Below are 24,366 nucleotides of genomic sequence, written 5' to 3' on the forward strand. Positions count from 1 at the left end.
CACTCACCCTGAACCTGCAATGAAACACAGAGAAATTTTAAAAATCATGTTTTTTGTTTTTACATCCCTTCATTTCTAAATGTAGTTCCCCCTTACTCAGAGAGCCATACTAAGTAATAATATAAATAAGCAAACAAACAAATAGACAAATGAAATAATAAAAACAAAGAATGAAGAAAATAAAGCAGTTGAGCAGAACTAGCCCATAGGTCAGTTAAGTCTATATGTAGCATTAAACAGTCATGCTTAATTGTTTCTACGGTGAAGTGGGAAAGGGATATTTTCAACTCTGGGGTCAATTTTGGTCATCATAATTATACAACAGTTTTGAGATTTGTTTATTTGTTTTGTGTAGTTCTTTCTATTTTCATTGTTGTGGTCATTCGTAAATTGCTTTTCTGGTTTTGTTTATTTTGCACTAGTTTTCATAAGTTGTCCTATGCTACTCTGTAGTCTTCTTATTCATTATTTTTGACAGCCCAATAATATGCCATTGCATCAAACATCTTTGTCATTCCACAATGTCATTGCTTCCATAATTTTCAACCAATAAACAAAACAATGCTGCTATGTGCCTACACAGTGCTAAGTGCAGGGGATACCGATATAAATAAAAGATGAACAGTTCTCATTCTTAAGAAGCTCTCTATCTAACAGGAGAACACAACATATAAAAGGGAGAGGAAGAAGAGAAGGAACCTAGAATGGGTGCACGACAAAGAAATACAAAGAAGTTTAAAAGCACTGCAGCTGATGGAAAATAGAGAAGATACTGCTGGGCCCACTCCTTGAACTGAGGTTTGAGAGCTCATGACTGTGCTTTCCAATCAGAAGTTCTAATCAGAGTTAGGATATCATGGATGATTCAACTTTGTAGGATAATGAAATCTCCCAGCAATGAGTTTCCTGAGGCAGAAGATATGATGAGAGTTGCTAAAGGCTTATGGATTATTCAGAAGAAAAACTTAAACATTTACATATTGAAAACATTTTTTCTAACAAGGCTGGGAGTAGCAAGAAACATATCACATTAAAAATGAAATTTATTACCCTTCTGGCCTGGCGATATTCCGACGTGCTCTGCGCTCTCTGCTGTCCTTCTGGTCTCTGTTGTTGCTCCCACCCCGCTCCGCGCGTCTTGGTCATGGCCCAGCTGCTGCCACCCCTGCTGTTGCGCCCTGCAGCGCAGGCTCTGCGCCCCTCTGTGGACGCCGCCACCCGCGCCTTCAGGGGCTTCCTGGGAGGAGGAATAGCCAGCTTGCCAGGGCCCACGCACCCCCGCCTCCTGCTCCGGAGCGCACGCGATCTATGCTCGTGCACGTATAGAGCGGGAGTGGGAAGGAGGGCTCCACACCGAGGGGGCAAGGCCTTTGCTGAATTCTTGACAGATGAAATTAAAGAGGAGTGGAAAATCCAGAAGCACAAATCCCTCCCCAGGATGTCTGGGGATTGGGAACTGGGTGTGCAGAAGTCAAGTTAGTCTGCAGATTAGCTGGTGAGAGGATCATGGTTGCATTCAATATTTTCCCACCGACATTTGATGACGAGTCACCAGAGGGACAGGAAGCCCAAGAACAGCAAGAGCCCGAATTTACTTCAACCCCGAACTTTGTTTTGGAGGTTGTGAAGGAGGATACCAAGAAGGCCCCTGTGCTGGACTGCCACTATCTCAGAGGCTGAGGTTGGACAGGAAGAAGGTAATGAAAGTGACATCTTCTCCATCCAGGAAGTTAGTTTTCAGCCCACCACTGAATCCAACTGGAAGGATACAAACTACACACTCAACACGGATTCCCTGAACTGGGCCTTGTATGACCACTTGATGGATTTCCTGGCTGACCGAGGGGTGGAAAACACTTTTGCAGATGAACTGATTAAGCTCAGCACAGCCCTAGAGCACAGGAGTACATCAACTTTCTGGAAGATCTGAAACGGTTTGTCAAGTGTCAGTAGGGAGGCCTGAGGCTGCAAGCCCTGCAGGGCACCCTGAGCCCTTCCTTCCAAGAGAATGTAATCTAGAAGCTATCATGCAGAAAATACCACCAGATATAAATTATGTTCCCTAACCCTTCATTGTCTTCCTCTGCTGGCTTTTGTACACCACCAAAGAATGATGAGAAATAAAACCCTTGTACCTCTCCAGTGCCCAGTGTCAGTCCTGGTTCCCCTTAGCCCCTTCCTGACACCCAGGAATAAATAGAATTGTCCATAGAAACATGACCCTAAGATTCAGGAGGACATCCTCCCAAGGCCATCAGAGGAGCACAGTCAAAATGTCACATACCTGCATACAGAAGACAACAGTCTGTGGTTACTAGAGAAGCCTAGGTCAGGAACCGGGGTTGGGGGTGGTGGTGGCGGCACCAGCTAGTCATCAGGAAGCAGGGGTGGGGGTGGAAGCTAACCCTGCCTGCCTGGTCAGTGGCCCCAAGAGCCATTGCCTTTTCCTGAGCAGCCTCCCTGACAGGGGCTTCTCCTCTCAGGCCTTCAGTAATGAGGAGGGGGTAGTGCTTGCCATAGGGCAGCCCTTCAAACCCCAAACCAGCTGCCATCTCCTTCTGGCTTCTGTCCTTACCCTGTCACCACAAGTGTGCAAGCATGCAAGCTGATCCCTTTGAGGTCAGGTGGTCCAAGGGATCCTTAAGTGTGAGTCAGCCTGAAGGCCTCTGACATGGTGACACTCACCCCCCCACTCCCTCACCCCCGCCCCAATACACATACTGTTCTCTTGGACACTCACTCTGCGCTGGTGGTCCCCGAACAACTCCAGCTATTCTCCTAGGCACTGTCCTAGCCTCCTTGTCTCTGTTCTGGTTACATGTATGGTTTTAGTTTCCCTCTTTGGCAGTGAAAGGTCATTAGCTTCCTAGCATCTGACAATGAAGGATTCAGGGTCAGGGGGTGATGCAATATTTGAGACGGAAACATGCCCCAGATAGCAGCCCTACCAATCTCCCTCAGGATCCAGAAGGCTCTGGCACTCTGGATGCTCACTAAGCCTATCACACAGCTCAGGAGAAGACTGGCACTTTCTTCTGTTCTACTGGTGACGGAAAACTCGTGCCTGTGGGCACAGAACTCATTGTGTCTGTTCACACTCTCTTCTAACAAGGACTGGAAGGTCTGTTCTGTCAGCTCTGGAGCCTGAGGAGGAACACGGTGAAGGAAAGTAATCCACTCTCCCCTGCTGTGGTTCCCCTGGAGGCCCCTCACTCTTGAGGGGGGGCTTGGGTGCTTCTGCTTGGACCGTAATTCAAATAGTACATTTCTCCTTAGCCTCCACTTGGGTGCCTGTGCCTGGACCCCAGTTCCAAAATCACATCCAGTTCTAAAATTACATTTCTCCCTAGCCTCAAAATACTGTCTCAGGCAGTTCCTCTCCAGTTCAAGGGCAGTATGGCTTAGCAAAACACTTCTTTCTCCTCCTGATACTGTGGCCAGCTGCACATATAGAATTTATTGGTCCAACTCCTTGCATACATGCTAATTGGCTGTGCACTGGACCATAACAATTTTTACTACTTGCTGACCTTACTGATATGTATCCTACACATAGTCAATTATATACTCCCTTACATTCATCTTGTCTAACAAGACATTTGATGAGAGCCACCTGGATATTCCCAGCCAGCCCTGACCATTAGTTGACTTAGTGACATTTCACAGTCAAAACTGCACTGCTAGGTAGCCCCGCCTTGGGCTATTTCCCAGTGAATTCTGGGTAAGATACCTGAGTTACAGATACAAAAAGTGCATGTTCCTTTAAGAACTGACCACCCCTTAACTACTTCCTAATCCCACCCCAAAACACTCAATTGACATGTTTCACCCCCAAATATCTTATGGAAATCTTTCCTGTACCCCCATAAGGTTGTAGGTTCCCTAAGAACTCTTGCCTGCTGTAAAGCATAATAAATTTTTGCCACCTCGACTTAAAGAATGCTTGGGATTGTGAATTCATTCCAGACAGCCCTGACCCTCTCCAGCACTTGGGTCCTTGAGGGGTACTCCCCCTCAATGACCTCATCTGGGAACTCCAGTTTTGGGGTTCTCATCTCCCTCAACCCTCAACACTCTGACTGGACAGCATCTCCCAGAACCTCTTTCAGAAGGGACCACAACCTGTTCTCTCCCCTACCTCTCTTCACCTTCCTTCTTGTATGCCTTCCCCCATTAGAACATAAACCCTGTCCTAGAGATCAGGGACTCTTTAGCACTAAGTACATGAGCGGCACTTAATAAATGTTGGCTTACTGACTACAAATGGACAATTGTACAAAGTCTAACTGACAGAAAGAGGCGAGACTGAGAGAAGAGACAAAGACCACACTGACACAGGACCATGCCTCTCACCACAGTCAGGCTGTACCTAAAATTAGACCCATTCTCAGAATCCAGCTAGAAAAGTAACCTTTGGTTTGGTTGAAATGCTAAAGGCCCAAACTCAAAGCTGCTGCCCCCAAAGACTGAAATTCTTACCTTGAAAATAATAGACAGATGAGCCTGTGTGTCTGCAGCCCCTCCAGCAGGGCCCAGAGATACCTGTCATCAAACTGCAGACTACTTTCATACTCCTCAATGAAGGCTTGCTCTGGAAGGGAGAGGAAAGTTATGGCATGCAGGGCAAAACCACTATTCTCTTCTCCTGGCACAGAAAACTGGCAATGAAGAAACCTCCAAGGGTCCAAGGACAGAAGGAATACAATTAAGAAGCCTTCTCCCACAGCTGGGCTGCAAGGGCTATGGAAAAGAGCAATGAGACTCAATGTTGGTGTTTCAACAATCTGGCTAGAAGCTTCTGTGAGGGTGTAAAACCAACAACAACCAGCTCATAGAACACTTCAAGCCCAGGTCCTTTTGATCCTCTATTAAGGCAAGCAGCCTTAAAGGGTTAACAATCTTACTTTAATCCAGCATACAAATATCATTTACTTAGTTCAGGGGAAAAAAACCACTACCCTGAATTACAGAGTGTTCATCCGGGGAGCTCATTACAATGGCTGGCCCAGAGTCACGCACCACTCCTGCTGTGGCTCAGAGCTCCCAGAGAGAACAGTAACCTCTGCACTTATATATCCTGTTCAGGGCCCAGAGGGCCCCAACCTCACCCAGGCTGGGCATGGAAAAGTTCCCCACTCCCAGTATCACATCAGATACAAATCAATGACTCCCAATTGTCTCAGTGCTGAGAAATACAAAAATATCCCACTTTATCTGCCGAATTCAAACAAAGGCCAGAATCATTAAAGGTCAACAGCAAAAAGTCCCACCTTAATTACTATTTCAGTTGGTGGGGCTGTGCAAAATCAGGCACATTCACTAACTGTGACTGAAGGAAAATCTGTGCCTGAAGGAAAATTGGGCAATGAGTAGGGCACTACAAAAATAATCACCCTCTTGGACCCAGTAACTGCTTGGTTGGGAAATGCCTGGAGGGTCCTGTAAAGTTCATTCAGATATCTCCATAGCATCATCATATGGGACTGCAAAGCCACCTAAATTTGCCTGATAAGAGGAGGCCATTAGAGAAAATTCTCTACATTCACATCACAGACTGCTATAATGTAATCAAGACTTACAAATAGGAGGAGTATAAAGTAATCTGGAAAAATTTAAAGCAAAACCAGAAGAATAAAATACACACTAACAAAGACAATTTAAAAGGAAAAGTGAATGAACCAAAAGACAAAGAGTCCTGAGAGGAAGGGACTGTGTCACGAGGGGATTTCGTGGATTGAAATTTAAGAAAAAATGACACATTCAATGAGCTGTAAAAGAAAATGATATTTATTATAAGAAAGAGGAAATTGCTTATTATTAGCTTGAAATTAATTTCTTAAATGTTCAATGTTCAGTAACAACACTGATTTGGCATGCAAAGATTAAAACCAATAGAAAACATATTTTTAATAATAAAAGTCTATAACATTCAATGAAAATATCTCTCAATCACTCACTGATTTTGGGGGAAAATGGAAAATAGATGGAGAAAGAAATTGATACAGACTAAAATCATCTTCTAAATAACTTTAATTATTGCCAATTAATTGCTATGAAAGGAGAGGGGGGAGAAGCCAAGAAGAAAGAAAGAAAAATGAGAGCCTAAAAATTGCCCCAGAAAGAAAAAAAATCCCTAATAGAGATTTTTTCTTTCTTTTTTTGATTTTTTTATTTTATTAAATATTTCCCAATTACATACAAAATATTTTCACATTATTTTTTTAAATGTTAAGTTCCAAATTATCTCCCTAATCTTTGCCCATCCCTTTCCCTTGAGAAGGCAGTGAATTTGATATCAATTGCATACGTGAAGTCATGCTTAACAAATAACAGTATTAGCCATACTACAAATGAAAACACATTTAAAAAAAGAACATACAATGAGTGTAGGTAATGGAGTTGACCAACGATGTCCTGACCTGTGTCAGTTGCTAGCACAGGAGTCCCCTGTAATCTCTCTTGGACCATCTGACAGATCTCATTATCATCTCTGGTTTGAAAGCTCCTGAAGCATGTATTGCAGCTATTGTCATCACCACCAAGTCCCACTGCTAGTGTGGTTTCCATGTGGGCTCTGAGGTAGTCTCTACCCTATTTGAAAAATATCTCCTACAAAACATTGAAGTTGTCTTGGGCAGGAAGAAAGTCTTGTTCTGACCTTTTGTTGACCTGCACTCCAAAATTTGATTTGAGTCTTTGTTCTAAAGTTGCTTGGAGGGGAATGTAGAGAGAGCACTCATAAGTGTTTCCTCTGTTCTACCATCTTGGCTCCATCTCCTGCTTTTCTTTGTTTTCAAGAAAGAAAGAAAAAACTGTGAGGAATTTCGTATTCCTTAAATTTCTATATGTATATATATATATATATATATATAATATCATATATATTATAATATATTATAATTATATAATATATTATATATATTATATATATATATAAATTTCAGAATGTAGTTTTCTTGTTACCTTTTTATGTATTTGCTAAGTATTCCTTTAATGCATATATAGTATTCTCATAAACATTTTGTAAAAATTAGAAAGGAATCACATGGTTTGGAAGTTATTGACATTTTCAATAAACATTTGACAATAATTATATAAATGTATCTTATTTATGCATTTAGCATCTCCCATATTTCAGCATGAAGAAGCTATGGAAAATGAGACCTTAGTAAGAATACTTCAGTAGGTGGAGCAAAGATGGCAGAATAAAGAAATCACTCATGCAAATTCTTCCAACATTTCCATCCAAGTAACTTTAAAAGAACTCCTCAAAAAGAAAAATTCTGGTGTTGCAAAAGCAACAAAAGTTTCAAGTGAGATGTTCTTCCAGCACAGAATAACTTAGGAAGTGAAAAATGGATCCATGACATGGGGCAGAAGGGTCTTTGAAGAACAGGTTGATAAAACACCAGTGGTGGGTCTAGGTGGTAGTTTCAGAAGCAGCATATAGGAACCTTCAAGCTAGAAAGAGTGAAGAGATCTGGCAAGTTGTAAGAAAGAGATCACAGGGAAGTCCTGTTCTAGCACTGGACACAAGACCAGGTACTGTTGGGCAACCTCATTGCTTATAATTCCTTCTGGACGGAGATGAGAACTTCCAATCAACAGAAGGAAGGAGCATTGAGAACAGTATCACTTCTGGTCCCAAGGGAAAAGAAGCCCTGAAATGTAGTACTACTTCCAGTCTTAAGGGATAAGGAAACCTGAGGAGCAGTATTGATTGCAAAATTATGAGATGAAGTCACTTGCTGAGCAATTACCATGGTACAGATCAGGAGAGCAGTTAGCAAACTTTTCACCAGGTCACACCAACTTGGAAATGCCAAATACTTTCAAATTCCAAGAATTAGCTCTGAAAATTATAGTAAAAAGCCTTGAAGTTTGGGACAGTCCCCTTCTCCCCTTGTGCCAGGAACATAGTAGAACTTTAACATAAAGATCAAAAACCAGATGTTTCATGGGGAAAAAAAAATGTTGTTATTGAGTTGTTTCAGTTATGTCTGGCACTTCATGACTTCATTTGGGATTTTCTTGGTAAAGATACTGAGGGATTTTGCCATTTCCTTCAGCTCATTTTATAGATGAGGAACTGAGGCAAAACAGGAGTAAGTGATTTATCCAGGGCCATACACCTTGTAAGTGGCTGAGAAGGATTTCCAGACTTCTCAACCCACAAACACCAAAGGTCAATGGGAAAACTATTGGACATGGTGAGAGAGGGACGAGGTCTGACCCTATCCCTGGGGCAGCAGAGGTGGCTATAGAGGCTGCAGCAGCAGCGGTGGCAGCTGCTTCTGGAGCTCAAGGACCACAGATGGTGGGGAGAATCAGGTGGCCGATTAGAGTAGGAGCACAGGGATCTCTTTGCTGGCACAGAGGCAGCATTCTCTTGCTTTGACCTACTTGGATCTGTGAAGGTATATGCCATCTTGGGTGGGGAGGGGGGAGGAGAGGAAGGGGAAGAAAATTTGAAACTCAAACTTGAGGAAATGAAGGTTGTAAACTAAAACTAAAACTAAATAAATTAATTGATTTTAAAAATTGTAAATTAAAAAAAGACCAGAACTGAAAAGAATATTTGACTTTTATATGCCACATTCAAGAGAACCATAAAAATATAAACATAAAAGGGAAATCATAAGGGGCCCAAGAAGTTTAAACTGTTTACATTTCTCTATGGCAAGATGATAAGCATAACCTCTAGTATCTTTATCATCATTAGGGCAGTTATAGAGATTCTACACAGAGAAAGTTATGGGATTGACTCAATTATGTTAGGAAGACATACAAAAATGGGTTGATGAGGTGAAATCAGAGGAGACAGAAAAATAGAGACAATTATTTCACACAAAAGAATATGGTATTTGGGCAGAGAGTACCCTTGAACTACTCACATCTAAATGGGTTCAAAGAGGTAAATACATATGTACATACATACATACTGACATACACACATATAAATTTATATGTATACAGATATATGTACACATTCATATTTCCATATATACACAGAGATGTATTCATATATGTGCATGTGTGTATATATCTGTATGTATGTATACATGTACTGAAGACAGAAGTAGGAAAAGAAGACAGTAAAAGAAGGGTCATAAAAGATAAGTTGGATAAAAGAAAGTAGTGTTCCAAAGCAAACCAGTCTTTAGAAGATGAACAAAATAAAGAGAGAGAAAAGGATGAATAGAAGAAAATAAGACAGAGAGAAATGTGTAGTTAGAATATAACTGTCAATGGGGTGGACTCGAAATAAAATGGAAGCAGAGAACAGAATGGATTAGAAACCAGAATTCAACAGAATGTTTTACGAAGAGGCACACTTGAACAACAGTGATACACACAGAGTAAAAAAAGAGGCAAGAGTAGAATGTATTATGTATCAGCTGATGTAAAATAAAGCCCAGCTATCAATCATCATCTCAGACAAAAGCAAAACCTAACCTAATTAAAAGAGACAAGGAGTAAAATTTCATATTCATTAAAGGCATCATAGGCAATGAATTAATATCAATAGCAATCTTATGTGTAGCAAATGTCATAGTATCCAAATTCTTAAAGGAAAAATTAAATGAATTAAAGGATGAAACAGCGAGTAGAACTATACTGGAAGAGACTGCAACTTTACCCACTTAAAGGTACATCCATATAACTATAAAATGAATAAAAACTCAAAGAAATGAATGAAATTTTTGAACAGTTAATATTGATCTCTGTAGAAACCTGAATGGGAATAGAAAGTAGTATATCTTTACTTACTTATCCAGGGCACTTTCACAATAATTGACCATGCATTAGGGCATAAAATCCTTACCATTCAATACAGAAATATTAAAGACACCCTTTACATACTGTAATGAAACATAAATTATTTTCACTAAAGAACTGCGTAAAATAGAATAAAAATTAGTTGGAATCTAAATGACCTAATACTAAAGAATAAGTGGGCCAAAGAAAAATCATAGAGACAATCAATAATTTCATTAAAGAAAATGACAATAATGAGTTAACATGCTATAATTTATGTGATGTAGTCATAGTAGTATTTAAGGGAAATTTTATACCTGTAAATACGTACATCAGAAAAAAAAAGATCACAGACAAATCACTGAATTGGACATTCAACTAAAAAGATGCAGGAAAAGGACAAAATAATATGCCTAATAAAATAGCAAAATGGAAATTCTGAAAATCTAAGGAGAGGTTAATACAATTGAAGCTACAAAATGAAATAATTAATCATCAAAGAGAAGAGGGAAGGGACGGGAAGACTAGATAAAATTATTTCACACAAAGTGCACACAATGAAGTGCTTCTAATGCAGAAGGGAGAGTTTGGAGAGGGTGAACTTATTAACTTCACTCACATTTAAACTGGTTCAAAGAGGTAAATTACACACTCACTCAAATACATACATACACATACACAGACACAGACACACACACACATACATACACACACACACACACTTTCTTAGAAAAGAAATTGAACAAACCATAAATGTGCTCCCTAATTAGAAAAAAATCACTAGGGCCAGATGGATTCCCAAGTGAATTCTTCCAAACATTTAAGGAAAATTTAATACCAACACAATGTAAGCATTTTTTAAAATAAATTGTAATGGTAAGCAAAGTGGGACTTTTTGCTGTTTTTTTTTTCTTTTGGAGTGCCTTTCAGCACTAAGGCAATCAAATGCCTTTGGTTGAGTTTTTGAATCAAGAGTCTTTGATTGAATCAAGAATCCTTGATTGGAAACTATATATACTCTGAGGCTAGCATTTTGCTTTGGGGGCTCACTCACTGGAAGAATGTCCATGTGATTTTGTTAGATGAGACTCTGGATAGCTGTTAAGCAGCCCTCAAGCTTTGAAAACCCAGATGTTGGTGCTTCTCCCTCTGTTGACTATATATGTATTGCTATAGACAGACAGCTAGAAGCCCTGTCCGATGATTTGTGTTATTTGCTCTGTTTATATAATTTCTGCTTGCAATTTCTGTTTGTGTTTTCTCTGAAGTTCAGGGTGCTGACTTTTTCCCCTGAACTAAATGAATGATATATATATATAGATAGATAGATAGATAGATAGATAGATAGATAGATAGATAGATAGATATAGATATAGATATAGTTATAGATATAGATATACACACACACACACATATATATACATATACACATATATATGTTTAATTAAATTGAAATTATAAACCCCTTTAACTTGCTTTCCTTAGAAAAGCAGATCAAAGAACTTATGCTAGAAGCCCCACTGTGTGTTGGTGTTATTGGCCTTATGCCTTCACAGCAGCTGCAAGTAACATTATTGTTACATAAGTAAAGAAGGAATTCTCGTTCATGATACAAATATCATTTTTGTTTTGATACCAAAATCAGAGAGAGGGGCAAAAGAAAAGAGAAAGAAATCTATTGCCCAATATCTGTATTGCATGTACATGAAAAAATACTTGCAAGGAGATTACAGCAATGCATAACACATATTAAAGACTAGGACAAAGTGGAATTTATACCAGGAATGCATGATTGGTTCAGTATTAGGAAAAGTAGCAAAATTATTGACCATATAAATAAGAAAACCAAAATATATAAATATATCAATAGATGCAGAAAAAGCTTTTGACAAAATACAACCACCATTCCTATTGAAAACACTAGAAAACATATGAAGGAATGGAGTCTTTCCTAAAATGATTAATAGTAACTATCTAAAACAAAGAGGAAGTATTATCTGTAATGAGAATAACCCAAAGCCTTCCAGAAAGAGCAGGGTTGAAACAAAGATGTCCATTGTTAAGACTCTTAAAGCAATTTTGTACAATAAATTCCAACTATAACAATAAGACAAGAAAAAAGAGATTAAAGGAGTAAAAATAGGCAACTGAAACAGTAATGCAATAAACACAACATCAACAATAATCATGAATATTCCTATGTAGTTCTGTATCACACAGTATGAAAGACTCTCCATAAAGGTAAAAGAAATATAACATTTATTCAGACACCAGAAAATCATATTCCATAACCAAATGTTCAGCTCCCACAGCCAGTCAGCCCACTTTATCATAACAGCAATTAACTTAAACACCATATCACAGCCTGGAAACTTGCCATCCCCAAACCTCTCTGACCCCCTGCTAGGGTCTTTTCCAAAACAAACTCACAGTACAAGTAAGTCAGGCTGATCAGTTCTAACAATCATGAGCAGAGCCTTTAGAAGCCACCAGCAGCCATAACATGTCTCTCTCTCTCTCTCTCTCTCTCTCTCTCTCTCTCTCTCTCTCTCTCTCTCGTTCTCTTTCTCTCCCCCCCCTCAGCATTTTCTGTAACATAACTTCTTCTTCCTGTCAGGAAGCTCCTCCCACCATGTAACTTAGGCTTCCTGTGATGTAAGCAGGTCACATGGCCTATTAATGGGTGGGAAAGATCTTCAAATCAAAATTGCTACTATAGCAACCAGGAAACAAGACTGTCACTCACTGAACATATAATCATATATCTAGGGAGCCATAGATAATCAAATTTAGAAGAAAAAACAGCTACTTGAAACAATGAACAACTTTCACAAACTTGCAGCGTCAAAAATAAATGCTCACAAATCGTAAGTATTTATACATTATACCAAAAAAGTTCAGCAAAAAGAGATATAGATACCAATTCTATTTAAAATAACTGCAGACAAAACAAAATAGATGAGAACCTATGTGCCAAGAAAAATGGAGGGAATATATGAACAGAATCACAAAAAGCCTTTTCACACAAATGAAGTCAGATTGAAACAATTGGAAAACTGGAAAACAGTTTGGAAGAAACTGGGCATAGATCAACTTCTCATACCATATACTAAATTAAGGTCAAAATAAATAAATGATTTGGACAGAAATGGTGATACGATAAAAAAATTAAAGAAAATGAAAAAAAAATACCTGCCACATCCTAGGACAAGAGAATTGTGTATGATCAAATGTAACAGCAATGCTACTAGCAGCTGCTGTGGAGGTATAAGATCAACAACACTAGCACACAGAAGGGCTGCTAGCATGGGTTCTTTGATCTGTTTTTCTAATGAAAGCAACTTTAAGGGGTTTGGATCTCACTTTAATTAAACATACATATATCATTCATTAAGTTCAGGGGGGAAAGTCAGTTCCCTGAACTTCATAGCAAACAGAAACAGAAATTACAAGCATATATTATATAAACAGAGCAAATAATCAGCTGACAGGGCTTCTGTCTGTTCTTAGTAATATGTATATAGTTACCAGAGAGAGAAACACCCATATTTGGATTTTCAAACCTAGGGGCCTCCTTAGTGTCTACCCAGAGTCTCATCTGGTCAAATCACATGACACTCTTCCAATAAGTGAGCCCCCAAAGCAAAATGCTAACCTTAGAGTATATATACTCAGTGTCAGCCCACAGAGGGCATCACAACCATGTGACTCCAACTCATGTGAGTTAGGCTTTGTTGTGACTTAAGCAGGTCATCAAAGACTTTTGATAAATCAAAGACTCTTGATTCAAACAAAGGCAAGTCTCAATCAAAAGCACTTGATTACTTTAATGATGAGAACCAGAACTTTAAAAGAAAAAAAAAGAGCAAAGAAAATGTCCCACTTTGCTTGCCATTACACCAAACAAGAGTTAGGGGCTATCATTAGACACAAAATGGGTAATTTTTAATAAATATAAATAAAGGACTTTTGCACAAGCAAAATTAATGCAACCAAAATTAGAGAGAAAATGAAAAACGAAAAAGAAATTCAAGTTTCCCTGATAATGGCCCCATTTTTCAAATATATAGGGAGGTGAGCTAAATTTATTTTTTTTTGAAGAGCCATTCTCACGTTGCTAAATGGTCAAGGAATGTGAACAGGCAGTTTTCAGAACAATTAATTAAAGCTATTGATAATCACATGAAAAATAATTAGAGAAACGCAAATTAAAACAACTGCTAGATATTTCCTCACCTCTATCAGATTGGGTACCATCCCAGAAAAACATCTTTAATCATCAGTTATTTAGAATTATCTTAGATCATTGTATCGCTGAGAATAGTTATGTTATTCACAGTTGATCATAACACAACATTGTTGTTACTGTTTAAAATGTTCTGCTAGTTCTGCTTATTTCACTTTGTTACAATCTAATTACATCTTCAAAGCATCCTGCTCATCCTTTCTTATAGCAGAATAGTATTCCAACACAATCACATACTAAAACTTGCTCAGCCATTCCCCAATTGATGATCATCCCTTTGATTTCCTTTGCCAACACAAAAAGAGCTACTATAAATATTTTCGTACAAATATGTCGTTTTTCCTTTTCTTTAATGTCTTTTGGATACATACCTAACAGTGGTATTGATAGGTCAAAGGCTATATACTCTTGTAAAGCCCTTTGGACATAGTTACCAATTGCTCTCCAGAATAGTTGGGTCAATTCACAACTCAACCACCAGTGCATTAGTGTACAAAGTTTCCCACACTCCCTCAAACATTTGCCATTTTCCTTTACTTTCATATTAGTTGATCTGATAGGTATGAGGTGATAACTCAGAGTTGTTTTCATTTGCATTTCTCTAACCAATAGTGATTGAGAGAATTTTTCATACTACTATAGATAGCTTTAATTTTTTTTTTTGCCTTTGGAGAACTGACTGTTCATAACCTTTGACCATTTATCAATTGGGGAATGACTTGTAGTTTTATAAATTTGACTTTCTTCTCCACATTTTTGAGAAATGAGGCCTTTATTAGAGACACTTACTGTAAAAAAAAATATTCCCCTATTTTCTGCTTTCCTTTTAATCTTGGATGTACTGGTTTTGTTTGTTTAAAAACCTTTAAGTTTAATGTAAACAAAATTATCCATTTTCTGTCTTATAATGTTAGCTATCTTTTTTTTGGTCATTAATTGATACATCTTACAGGTCGACTATTCTACGTGCCCCTCATTTGGTTAGGTTATCACCCATTATGTCAAAATCATGTACCCATTTTGACCTTATTTCAGTATGTTGTCTGAGATGTTGGGCTTTAGCTATTTTCTGCCAAACTGCTTTCCAAGTTTCCCAATAGTTTTTGTCAAATATTGAATTCTTGTCTCAAAAGTTTGGATCTTTGGATATGCATGAGATTATGTTCATTTACTATTATGTGTTGTGTACCTAAACTATTCTTCTGATCCACCATTCTATTTCCTAACCAGTACACTGTTTTGATGACTCCCACTATGTAATACCACTTGAAATCTGAAACTGTTGGGTCACCCTCTTTCAGATTTTTTTTTCATTTTTTGATTCCCTTGGTATTCTTAACCTTTTGTTCTTCCACATGAATTTTGTTATTATTTGTTCTAGCTTTATAAAATAATTTCTGGTTGGTTGATTGGTATGGCAGTGAATAAGTGAATTAATTTAGGTGGAATTGTAATTTTATATTTTTATATTACTTGGTCTACTCATGAGCAATTATTTTAAATGAAATTATTATTTCTATCTCTTGCTTTTTTATGGTTTATGTGGATTTATTTTGTATCTTGCAATGTTGCTGAAATTATCTAATTATTTTGACTAGTTTTTCAGTTGATTCTCTAGGATTCTGCAAGTGTACCATTATATCATCTGAAAAAGTGATAGTTTTTTTTTTCATTGCCTATTCTAACTCGTTCACTTTCTTTTTCTTCTCATATTTCCATAGCTACCATTTCTCATAAAATATTAAATAATAATGGTGATAATAGGTGTACTTGCTTCACTCCTAATCTTATTGGGAAGACTTCCAGCTTATCTCTATTACAAATAATTCTTGCTGATTGTTTTAAATAGATACTACCCATAATTTAAAGGAAGTTGCATTTTTTTCTATATTATATAGATTTTTTTATAGAAGCAGAGTATTTTGTTTTGTCAAGAGCTTTTTTCTGCATTTATTGAGATAGCCATATGATTCCTGTCAGCTTTGTTATTGATATGGCCAATTATACTGATAATTTTCCTAATATTGAATCAGCCTGACATTCCTGATAAATATCCTACCTTGTCATAGTGTATAATATTTGTGACATATCATTGTACTTTCATTGCTCATATATTAGTTAAAATGTTTACATCGATATTCATTAGGTATATTAATATATAATTTTTTTTCTTCTGTTTTTGCTCTTCTTGGTTTAAATATCAGCACCATGTTTGTGCCACAAAAGGAATTTGGCAGGACTACATTTTTGCCTGTTTTTCCAAATAGTTTGTATAAGATTAAAATTATTTTTTTTATCTTTTGTTAGAATTTCCTTGAGAATCCATCTGATCTTTTTAATTGTTTCTTAGGCAGCTCATTGTTAGCTTGTTCAATTTCTTTTTTCTAAAGTTGGGTTATTTGAGTATTCTCGTTACTCTTCTGTTAATCTAAGCAAGTTATGTTTGTATAAATGCTCATTTAAATCACTTAGATTATTAGATTTATTGTAATATAATTTGGCCAAATAGCTCCTTATATATGCTTTAATTTCTTCCTCATTTGTGGTCAATTCAACTAGTTCAGTATTAATACTGGTAGTTTTGTTTTGTTCTTTCTTTTTTTAAAATGAAGTTAACCACAAAACCAAATTAGTTTATATATTTTTATTAGTTTTATCATAAAACTAGCCCCTAGTTTTATTTATTAGTTCAATAATTAACTTACTTTCAATTTTCTTAATTTTTCCTTTGATTTTCAGAATTTCCAAGTTGGTGTCTAATTGCATTTTTTAATTTGTTATTTTGCTAGTTTTTATCTTTAGTTGCATGTCCCATTCATTATTGTGATTTTTATTTTATTGATACAAGCATATAGATATAAAATGGTGCCAAAGTACTGCATTGGATGTATATCATAAATTTTGTTATGTTGTCTCATTAAAGAAAATATCATTTTATGAAATTATTCTCGTTAGTGAAATTATTTATTGTTATGCTCTTTAGTAAAATTATTGACTATTGTAGTGTTAATTAAATGGGAAGATCTTTCCCATCTAGTAATTGGCTCATGTGACCTGTTTGAGTCACATGGAAGTCTGAGTTACATGGAGCCTGGGGTGGGAAGAGCTTGCTGAACTGGTGGAGCAGGAAGGGGTGGAGCAGGAATTTGAAATGAGTTTGAGCTTGGGGAGAGAGAGGAGGCAGAGTAGGGCAGCTAATGTGAATGAGAGAGGGAGTGATTTTGCTTAAGGGAGTTTGTTTGTGAGGAGGCCTGAGAGAGGGAAGGATTGGGGATGGCATTGCTCCCTACATTGATGATGTGTATAGATTTCTTTGTTGCGATGATGGATTTGGGTTTCTGGTGTTTGAATAAATGTTTTGGTTTTGTCTTCAATGAACAGAGTCTGTTATACCTTGTGATTCAAACCTGGCAATATGCCAGCATATTCATATCAACCACTGTAGATATCACATTGGCGATTTAACTATCTACGATTTTTTGACCCACTGATTTTTGGGATTAGAATGTTTAGCTTCCAATTTATTTTAATCCATTTTAGGCTGCCCATTTTGGAATATAATTTTATTGCATTATAATCTGAATAGAATGCATTTAATATTTCTTCTTTTCTGCAATTGGTTTTGAGATTTTTATGCCCTAATAATTAATTGGTCAGTTCTTGTGTAGATGCCATATACTTTGAGAAAAAAAAAATATATCTCCCTTTCTATTCTCATTCATTTTTTCCCTGAGCTTTATCATGTCTAAATTTTCTAAAATTATATTCATCTCCTACAGTTGTTTCTTGTTTATTTTATGGTTAGATTTATCTATTTCCGAGAGGGGAAAGTTGAGGTCTCACACTATTGTAGTTTACTCTCTCTTTCCTCTGTATATCATCTAACTTTTCCATTTCCTTTGTTATCTATAGTGTCTTTTAGCAAAAAATAGGAATTGATTGTGTGACATGGAAGACATTGGCACAGGACTGCAAGGCATTCCTACACCTGAGAAGGTTCTGTGCTCTATGAGCAAAGCAGAATTGAAACACTTAAAGGAAAAGCAAGATGTGCAAGTTTGGAGTATCAACCCCAAATGTTCACATGGACTATTTGTGCTCCACCTATGGTAGAGAATTCCCAAGCCCTTATTGGCTTGATCAGCCACAGCTGGACACATTGAATCTTGACTCAAGCATAGTGTTGTCATTTTCATCCTCTTCCAGAATGAAGGAGAATAACCAACCAGTTTACTACTTATCTCTTTTATTTATCCTTTTTATTTATCTACTTATGTTTGTTTATTTTGATTATTCTGAGATGATTCTTAGTCCTGCTTTTTGTCATTTTTGTTGTTTTCAGCTGAAACAGAATCTGCTCCGTCTCCTTAATTTGTGTGTGTTTCTCTGCTTCAAGTGTGTTTCTGGTAAACAGCATATTGTAGGATTCTACCTTTTCATCTACTCTGTTATTCACTGGCATTTTATAGGTGAGTTCATCACTTTCACATTCACAATTTTGATTTCTAACTGTGTATTTGTCCTCCATCCTGCCCCCCCATGCAGTTTATCCTTCTCTATTTTTCTCCATTTACCCTATCCTTCCTCAAAATTATTTTGCTTCTAAATATAAGTTCCCCATCCACCCTCCCTTGTATCTGCACCACCCCTCTCCTCCCCACCCCCCCACACTTTTCTTATCCCTTTTCCCTCCTACTTCTATGTAAGGCAAGATATATTAATATACCCATTAGAATTTGTACTTTATTATCTCTGTAAGCCAATTCTGATGAGATTAAGATTCAAGCATTACCCACCACCACCCCATCTCCTCAAGGGTAAAATTTCTTCTTTTCACACCTATTTGATATGAGATAATTTACCCCATTCTGTTTTCCCTTCCTCTTCCCATTGCATCGCTTTTCTTGACCCTTTAATTTTATGTTTCTGAAATCATCCCATTAAGATCAAATGACACCCATAACCACTCTCTATGTATACTTTTTCTAACTCCCCTAATAATGATAAAATTCTTAGGAATTGTGAGTATAATCTTCTATGAAGGAATGTAAAGAGTTTAATTTTATTGAATACCTTATGATTTCTCTTTTCTCGTTACCTTTTTATGCTTCTTTTGAGTCTTGTATTTGAAATACAATTTTTTCCCCTTGTTCTGGTCTTTTCATCAAGAATGCTTAAATGTTCTCTATTTCATTAAACATCTGTTTTTTTCCCCTGAGAAATTATATTCAGGTTAACTGGTGAGGTGATTCTTGGTTTAATCCTAGTCTAATTCCTTAGCCCTCCAGAATATAATTTTATGTCTTCTAATCCTTTAATGCAGAAGGTGCTAAATTCTGTGTTATCTTAACTGTAGTTCCACAACATTAGAATTGTTTCAGCCAGCTTCCAATATCTTTTCCTTGACCTGTGAGCTCTGGGATTTGGCTATAATATTCCTGGAAGTTTTCATTTGGGGGTCTCTTTTAAGAGGGGATCAGTGGATTTTAAAAAAAAATCTATTTTATCATCTGGTTCTAGAATAACAGGATGGTTTCCCTTAATAATTTCTTAAAAGATGATGTCTGGGATTTTTTTTAGTTTTATTTTATCATGGCTTTCATGTAATCCAATAAATTTTAAAATTTGTCCCCTGGATCTAGTTTACAGATCAGTTATTTTTCCAGTGAGATATTTCATATTCTCTTCTATTTTTTTCCATTCTTTTGGTTTTATTTTATTGTTTCTTGGTTTCTCATAAAGTCATTAGCTTCGATTTGCTAAATTCTAAATTTTAAGGAATTATTTTCTCGACAAGATTTTAGACGACCATTTCCATTTGATCCATTCTGCTTTTTAAAGCATTCTTCTTCTCACTGACTTTCTGTACCTCTTTTACCATGTGCCCTAGTCTCTTCTTAAGTTTTTTTTTTTAATTTTTATTAATTTTTTTAGTTTACAACACTCAGTTCCATAAATTTTTGCATTCCAAATTTTCTTCCCCTCCCTCTCCCCACTCCAAGATGGCATGTAATCTGATATACGTTCTATATATACCTTCACATTAAATTTATTTTCCCAATAATCAAGTTGCAAAGAAGAATTATAACCAATGAAATGAACCATAGGAAAGATGAAACAAAACCAAAAATAAAATAAAATAATAAAAAAGAGAGATCAAATAGTTTGCTTCAATCTGCATTCAAATTCTGTAATTCTTTCTCTGGATGTGGATAGCCTTTTCTATCATGAGTCTTTTGGATCTGTCTTAGAACCTTGCATTCCTGAGAGGAGCCAAGTCTATCAAAGTTAGTCATCACAGATGCAATGTCTGTGTTTGTGTACAATGTTCTCCTGGTTCTGTTTCAACAATCTGGCTAGCAGCTACTGTGGGGGTGTAAAACCAACAACAACCAGCTCACAGAATGCTGCAAGCCCAGGTTCTTTTGATCTGCTTTACTAAGGAAAGCAACATTAAGGGGTTAGCTATCTTACTTTAATTCAGCATACAAATACCATTCACTTAGTTCAGGGGGAAAAGCCAGCACCCTGATCTTCAGAGCAAATACAAACAAATTACACACATCAACAGACAGACCAAATAAAATTCATAGTTACCAACATCTGAGTTCAGCCAGGGAGCTCATAACAACTTCTGGCCCAGAGTCACTCGTGCCACTACTTCTCTGGGTCAGAACTCTGGAAAAGGAAATTCAACCCCTGGTTTTATATCTTTTTCAGGGTCAAGGGTGAGTCACACGACCTAAAATCATCACAAAAATGCGACTTAAACCTAGGTGGTCTACTAGCTTCTGATGTCACAAACATGTCACTCAAACACGCGTAAGCTAGGCTTTCCCTCAAGGCAAGCAGGTCATCAAGGACTTCTAATTTAATCAAGGAAATAAAGGCCAAACTCTTCAAGGGCACTTGGTTGAATTAAGTGCTAAGAGCCCATTCTGATTGCCAATACATGCTCCCTTCACTCATCATCAGATCATATAAGTCTCTCCAGGTTTTTATGACATCCACCTGCTCCTCATTTCTCATAGCACAATAGTATTCCATTACATTCATGTACCATAATATGTTTAGTCATTCCCCATTTGATGGGCATCCCCTTGATTTCCAGTTCTTTGCCACCACAAAACGAGCTGTTATAAATATTTTTGTACATAGGAATCCTTTCATGCCGTGTATAATTTATTTGGGATATAGTATTTTTTAAATAATAGTATTTTGTTTTTCCTTCAAAGTTCACATCCAAACAGTTTTTAGTATTCGGTTTTATAAGATTTTGATTTCAAACTTTTTCTCCTTTCTTACCTCCCCTCTTCTTTTCCAAAAAAAATGGTAGTCAATTTGATATATGTTATACATATATCATGTATCATATATCATGTTATACAAATACATGCAAAACATATTTTTATATTATTCATAGTTGTGAAAGAAGATATAGATCAAAAGGATAAAAAACATGAAAAAGATTAAAGTAAGTGAAAAAAATAAACATGCATCTGAGTCCACATTCAGAGTCTACTATTTCTTTATCTGGATAAGGAAAGTATTTTCCTTCTGGGTCCTTTATACTTGTTTTTGGATCATTGTGTTGCTGAGCAGAACTGAGTCATTCACAGTTGATCATCACACAAGGTTGTTGATACTGTATGCAATGTTTTCCTAGCTCTGCTCTTTTTATTTTGCATCATGTGATACATCTTCCAAGTTTTTCTGAAATTTGCCTGTTCATCATTTCTCATTGACCAATAGTATTCCATTGCATTCATACACGACAGCTTGTTCAGCCATTCCTAATTGACAGGCATCCCTTCAATTTCCAATATTTTGCCACCAAATAAAAGGGCTGCTATAAATATTTTTTCACATATAGGTCCTTTTCCCCTTTTTATGATCTCTTTGGGATACAGACCTAGTAGTGGTATTGCTGGATCACAGGGTATGCACAGTTTGGTTGTCCTTTGGTCATAGTTCCAAATTACTCTCCAGCATGTTTGGCTCAGAATACAACTCCAGCAGCAATGCATCAGTGTCCTCATCTTCCCACATCTCCTCCAACATTTATTATTTTCCTATTTTCATCATATTAGCCGATCTGATAAATGTGAGGTGATATGTCAGAGTTGTTTTAATTTGCATTTCTCTAATCAATAATGATTTAGAGCACCTCTACATATGCATATAGATGACTTTGATTTCTTTAGCTGAAAACTGCCTGTTCATATCTTTTGACCATTTATCAATTGGGTAATAGCTTGTTTTCTTATAAATTTGACTCATTTCTCTATACATTTGAGAAATGAGGCCTTCATCAGAGACACTGGCTGTAAGGATTGTTTCTCAAATTTAAAGTGTTATTTTCTTCATTTTTTTGTGTATCCTTTACTAAGCTGTTGGCTCATTTTTCATCATTTTCTTGCATCATTCAAATTTCTCTTCCCAATTTTTCCTCTCGCTCTTACTTGATTTTCAAAATCCTTTCTGTGTTCTTCCGTGGCCTTAAGCTTATTCATCTTTTTTTTTTTCTGGGAGACTGTGGATTTAGAAGCTTTTACTTTGTCTTTTTCTGAGAGTGTGTTTTGAGCTACCTTGTCACCATGTGATCAGAACATTTTTTCTGCTGTTTGTTCATTTTCCCTGACTATTTCTTCAATTTTAACTCTCTGTTAAAGTAGGGGTCTGCTTCTATGGTGGATTGTCCACTGTTTGAAGCTTCAGGTGTTTTGTGCAGCTGTTTTCATAGATACATCTGTATCTGTAAGTTTTCAGTTATTCCAAGTTGGCATGATGTAAGGAGAAGTGTGTTTACTACTCTCATGGCCAGTGTTCTGGTCATTGAGTGACTACAAGCACTCTTTTCTATGCTGAAACTGTGACAAGGGCCCCTCCTGCACTGTGGCCACAAGCTCTAGTGTTCTACTGCTCCTCCTCACCCTGGGATTGTCATCCAGGTCTGTGACCTGGATCTGAGTATGGGCAAAGCAACAAAGTTCTGTCTCAGTGTTAACAAGGGGTCCCCTGTAATTTCCTTCTGACCAGTTTGACTTACTGTCTATGGGATGAGAACTATGGAACCATATACTGCTGCTGCTAATTCAGTGGCTCTCAAAACCTACTCTGTGTTTGCTGGGGCTGGAGCTGTGCTAGCATGTCCTGCACTGGATTGCACTCCACTCTCGCTTGAGTGTGACCAACCTTTTCTGCTGAACTTCTAAGTTGTCATAGGCTGGAAAATTATTTTATACTTTCTTTTTGTGTGTTTTTCTGTTCCTGGAATTGTTTATGGAACTATTTAAAGATGTTCTGAGGTGTTTGGGGAAGAGCTCAAGAAAGCTGGTGCCTTTCTCTGACATCTTGTTCCTCTTCTCTCTTAAATGTGGAAATCCCCCAATGTTTTCTCCTGAGTTCTCTATTATTTGATTTTTAAAATCATTTTTGTATTCTTTCAGGAATTCTTGTTGGGCTTTTGTTCAATCTACTTTTTTTTTTTCCCTTTGAGTTTCCTTTTAGCTGTTTTGACATCATTGTCTTCTGAGTTTGTCTTGACTTTGTCACCATACAAACTTTTTTAATGATCATTTTTTGTTGTTTGCTCATTTTTTTGCTCTGTATCTTGATTTTTAACTTTATCTTCTATGTTTGTTCCAGGTCTTTGGCATAAGGAATGCTGTCCTTAAGCTTCATATTTTTTACTGCTATTTTCGCAGCTAAATATAAGATCTTTAGGTTTTGGGTGCTTCCAAGTTGGCATAATCTAAGGAGTGCTGTGGTCATTCCTTTCTTGGCCTGTTCTCCCATTTTACCCAGGAAATATTTGTTCTTCAGCAGCCACAAGTGCTAGCCCTCCTCTTTGCCCTGAAACTGTGACCAGGGCCTGACTCTTAGATATTGCTGCTCTTATTTGCCCTTGAATTGCAACTCAGAAATGCATCTGGGAAATGTATCAGTGTCCCAAACCTAGAGTCCACTAAGGGTTCCCTATGTTCTCTAACTGGCTAGTTGTCCAAGCTTTTTACCATCTGTGGGCTGAGAACCCCTTACTCTACTGTTAAAGCTATTGCTGTCCCCTCCAAGGCTTGCTGCTGTGCCGTGGTACAGCCTATGCTGCACTCTACCCAGGTGTGGCTAACTTTTTCCAGGTGTGACAGACCTTTCCTGTTGACCTCCTACCTTGTTTTGGGCTGGAAAATTATTTCACCCTGGTCTTTTGTTGGCTCTCCCACTTGAGAATTTGATTTGAGGTGTGTTAATTTAAAGTTGTTTGGAAGGGAATTTGGGAGAGTTCAGGTAAGGACTTACCTTTTCTCTGCCATCTTGCCTGCATGAGAAATGACTTCTAATTAGTATTGAATGTGGATAAT

General features: G+C 37.2%; 1 pseudogene; it reads left to right on the forward strand.

Moving 5' to 3' along the window:
* Positions 1-1,087: 1,087 nt before the first annotated feature.
* On the forward strand, positions 1,088-1,953 carry LOC118834984 (annotated as a pseudogene).
* Positions 1,954-24,366: the final 22,413 nt, after the last annotated feature.

This window comes from Trichosurus vulpecula, chromosome 1 (assembly GCF_011100635.1).
Source record: "Trichosurus vulpecula isolate mTriVul1 chromosome 1, mTriVul1.pri, whole genome shotgun sequence".
Classification (NCBI taxonomy): domain Eukaryota; kingdom Metazoa; phylum Chordata; class Mammalia; order Diprotodontia; family Phalangeridae; genus Trichosurus; species Trichosurus vulpecula.